The sequence below is a fragment of the Montipora foliosa genome, chromosome 6 (assembly GCF_036669935.1).
Source record: "Montipora foliosa isolate CH-2021 chromosome 6, ASM3666993v2, whole genome shotgun sequence".
NCBI lineage: Eukaryota > Metazoa > Cnidaria > Anthozoa > Scleractinia > Acroporidae > Montipora > Montipora foliosa.
The window spans coordinates 32,236,207-32,241,206 of record NC_090874.1 but is presented as its reverse complement, the minus strand read 5'-3'; positions in this window follow the sequence as shown (position 1 = coordinate 32,241,206).

Below are 5,000 nucleotides of genomic sequence, written 5' to 3'. Positions count from 1 at the left end.
GTTTTTGATACTGGCACCATTCGTAGATCTACAACAACAACAATAGTGTAGAGTATCTGTTAAACATTAATTACTACATTGCCACTAAATTGTATATACCGATGTGGCAGTAAGCAATCTTACATCATAAAAACAAAGCACCATAACGGATCAGTTGGTGCCTAACTGATACAGTAGGAATGTGGAATTACTTGTTTTATAATTATCATATTTTTGGCACTTGAAAAAGCCAAGCATGCAATTGACATAATTAACCAACTGCCTCACGTAAGTGGAAGGTGGGTGCCTGGCATACCCAGGGGCTTCGACTGTGGCCAGCCAGCCCCTAGATAGAACACTGCCCCCATGGCTGGCAAATTCCCACAACCCAACCATGAGCCCCCATTCCAGGCACCTGTCATTACTGATGAAACAGTGGAAGGAAGAAAAAATAGGGTATGGGAGGGGGGGGGGGGGGGGGGGGGAAGACGCTGAATGAAGTGCTCCACAGACCACTCCACAAATGCTTGACGAAGAACTCGCCGATCCCAGTGGTGTACAAAGCTACCATGTACCATGTGAGCCTGCACTTATGGGATTGAGCACTACTGGATGCCTGCTAAGCTCATGGGTAGCTTGACCGCTAAGCTTGTGGACTGCTTGGCCACAAAGCTTGTGGTTGTTAACGTACTTAAATTACATTTAGCCAAATTAAAATTATATAATATACAGTCCAAGACATCAAACCTGATAGGTCTTAAGAATGGTTGCTTCTGGATGCCTTCGACTCAGCCATGAGTTGAAACGTTGTAAGGGAACATCCAAGTGGCATGTTCTGGCCCGAAGTTCTCCATATCAGTGAAAATGTGGTGGATAAGGTGAGTTGTAATAACCTAAGTGCATAAAAGTAGATAATTAAGATTAGATATGATAGTAACTTGGGCAATACTTAATACAGAATTTGGGTAATACTGATTATACAGAAGACATTGCTTTGAATTTGCACACAGGAGTATGCAGTACCATTTCTACAGTTGGCCACACAGAGAACCATGACTATATTAATAACCAATTAATCCATTTCTCCCACGCTTGCAACTGTGCAGTGATTGGTTGGAAAAACTTGTGCCACTTTCTAAACCTGAAACCAAAACCAATCATGTCTTCCTCGTGTGCATTTTGCTGAGTTTTGCGCCAGTCACAAATATTTTAGCACTTTAAAGATGAAGGCGTATTTATCTCTTGCAGAAAGATCAAGTCCAACAAGCTCTGAAAAGTCAAGAAAGGAAGTAAATAAAAATCCAGACCAGCAGGAGTGCAATGTTTTGAAAGTATGTGATAGATGAACTGTTTTTGATAATTCTCCCTTTTCAGGCAACCATCATAGCAACAATCTTGGGTTTCCAGCCTTACAGTTACTGCACCCATGTAAATCTCTGTGAGACCTACTTGACCATCAAAGCAACATAACAACTGCCCGCATAGTTGCTCTATCCCTGAGGTCTTGTTTGTTTGTTTCTATTCCACTGATAAGGGTAACAATGGGCTCTCATATGTAATGCGATTATGCAGGAATTGGCAAGTGATCCAGATAGGAGAGGACAAAATTAAGAAGATTTTAAAAGACAATCATGCTTGTGACCCCATAAAATCATCACCGCCCCCTTGACTCTGAAAGCTTTCTGGAACCCTTTTAGAAAGTTCACTCTAATTAACGAATGAGAGTGAACGCTTTGAAGATGATTTAATAACCACTGAAATGACTTGCATTTGATCAATACATAATTTAATTTTTCAACTTGTGTTTCACGATAACCCCATAAACTGTCATGTTAATAAGATACCATTAAAAGTCCATGAAAACAGCAGCCCTCCAGCCTGGAAAAATCATGGGTTTTTCGTTGCTACAAAAAACCTGTGAAAAGTGTGGCATGAAAAAGCCATGAATTTCTCCAAAATAATGGTTTTATCTTGGCCATGAAATGCACCAAAAACCATGGGCTTCACAACCATGAAATTCGCATTATAAAGACCATGAATTTTCCATTAATAAATAGTTAAAATGCTCCGAATATACACTGAAAATGCGGATCATTATAAGTAGCTGGGAAAAGAGTGCTATATAAAAACAGCAACGTCAAATACGAAAAACACCCTTATGTAATGCTGTTCATTTATATAGCGTACGTATCGCTGATGATCGCTGGTTTTGAGACTTAAAAATTAGAAGCCAGCTTTTTAAGGAACCCCTTAAAAGGCAGGGTATTTTAGACTCCTTAAAGAGCCACCTTTTTAAGACTCTTTAAAAAAGTCAGTTTTTAGATTTCTTAAAAATAGTTAAGACTGCTAGAAAGCCAGCTTTTTAAGATCCCTTAAAAGGAAGGTGGATTATCAGTAGCTGGGAATAGCTATATAAGAACAGCAACGACAAATACGAAAAACACCCTTATGTAATGCAGTTCATTTATATAGCGTACGTATCGCTGATGATCGCTGGTTTTGAGACTTAAAAATAATAAGCCAGCTTTTAAGGAACCCCTTAAAACGCAGGGTATGTAAGACTCTTTAAAGAGCCACCTTTTTAAGACTCTTCAAAAAGTCTAAAAAGCCTGCTCCTTAAAAAGCCAGCTTTATATGATTCGTTAAAAAGTAGACTATTTAAGACTCATTAAAAAGCCAGCTTTTTAAGACGGCAGGCTATTTTAAGACTCCTTAAAAAGCCATCTTTTTAAGATTCCTTAAACGGCAGGCTATTTAAGACTCCTTAAACAGCCAGCTTTATATGATTCAGGACTCTTTAAAGAACCAGCTTTTGGACCTATTATATAGCTCGTTAAAAAGCCCGCTTCAAAACCTTGAAGGACCTTAAAAGACCTGCTATTTAAGACTTGTAAGGAGGCAGCTTAAGATTTCCGGATTTCCATCGATTTTAAGATTCCTTTAAAAAGCCGGCTATTTCAGACATCAGTCAATAATATTTCTTAAAAAGCCGGTTATTTAAGACTGGATAAAGAGCCAGCTTTTTAAAATTCCTATAAAGGTCGGCTATTTCAGACTCCTTAAAGAGCCAGCGAGCCATCTTTTCAAGATTAAAAAAAAAAAAAGGCTGGATATTTTGGATTTTTTTTATGATTCCTTAAAAGGCAAGCTATTTAACACTGCTTAAAAAGCCAATGAGATTCCTTAAAAAACCGGTTATTTCAGAGCCAGCTTTGGTGCCAGCCTTTGAAGACTAAAAGGCCAGTTTTAATATTCACTAAAAGGTTTTTGTTTTAAGAATCCCCATACACCGGCCGTATCGGGCCTCTTATATAGCCCGTTTTTGAGGACTTGTTAAGAGCCACTGCCTATAAATATGGACCAAACAACGGCACAAGTCGAAAATTTGATTTCGCTCATTTTTTGCCCGTAGATTGGCCCTAGCTAGAAAACAAACGGACCATAGTTAGTTTTCATTAACGCAGCCCTTTTTGGAAGAAATTTGCGAAAAACGATTTCGCCCCGAATGAGCTCAAAATGTACTTCCGGTTATGCTGAAGTTTCTGAATATTTGATTGCTTCGCGCGCCGCACAACAGCTACTTGAGAATCTATCAAGGGCTTATATATTCAGCCCAGGTCTTCATTGTATGACTGGGCGAAAAATAAGATAAATCGAGGTTTCGTTTGAGCCCGAAACGAGATAGAACAGAAATGCAAAATATTAGAAGGTGATGCAAACGAATTATAGCACTAAAATATCGCCACATTTTTTTATGGGCTATAACTTTAAATGCCATAAAAACACTTTATACGGGTTAACTATACACCCACGTGTTTTAAAATCAAAAAATATCTCTGGGCAAATTGTTTTAAGTCGCCCGCCTTGGCCTGTGTTTCTCATCAATTTTCCCTGAATCCGCCGTGGGAATGTAAACAATTGTGTGACGCGGGCGGTAACCCTGAATACATATTAAATTCGTTTCCAACAAACCGCAGATGGCTATCTTAGAACATTTGGGTGAAAAAAGAAAAACATAATGGACCACTTTTAACTTTAATATTTTGAAAGGCATCGCTTTAGAAATTTCGGGCATTAAAAACGCCAATTAAAAGCAATTTACTTGGTGTTCGGGTGTTACTGCTATGTCGTTTTAAGCTGTCGTTCTTTCTTGGATTATTTTAATTACAAGAACGAATTCTACTAGTAGAAAGAAAATCGTTCTAAGTTCATTTGTTAAGCGTAATAACAAGTTGATATTGTTGGTTTGTAGCATTACGTGATCTGAAGGAACACCGCAGTGATTAAATTTGTATTTGTTGATTTCCACGGATCGATAGTACCAATCAGCTTGTCGGCATTTGGCGCCTTTTCTTCTTCTAAAAAGTTGGCGAAGGTAAATGCAAAAAGAAGCTACCTAAACCTCGACAAATCATAAAAGTTTAAATCATAAATAAGAGACCTCAAAAGTGCCTGTATCTCGATAAGCTATTAATTTGAACAATTACTATGCTGGACGGATTGCTTTAATTTCCAGGTTACGCACTTACTGTACATATAGTTTAAAGGCGCATGTACACGATAGAAAAATTTGGATCCGGACCCGTCAAAAAAGCGGTACGAACACATAACTTTTGCAAGGAAATACTGGAGTTTCTGCAGGGCCGTAGGCTCCTTTGGTCCTGCAGAAACTCCGGTATTTCTTTAAGTATGAGTCCGTACCGCTTTTTTCGACGGGTCCGGACTTGGACTTGTAGTGTAAATGCGCCTTAATACGCATTGTGCGCGAATGTTTCTTTTCAAACAACTGAAATGCTCAATAATAATATCTTGACGAGTATTTTATTCTTCAGTCTTAAAACGATCGTTTTTGGCGACCACCGGCTATTTTGGCTAATTGCTTGATCAAATTATACATATTTAATTGAATTCGCTCAGTCCATGACCAACTTCCGCGAACAAAACAAGATGGATGTTTGCTGTTCATTTAAGTCAGTAGTTGGTGGGCAGTGTTCCTTTGATCGAAGAGACAGAAGTCAGTC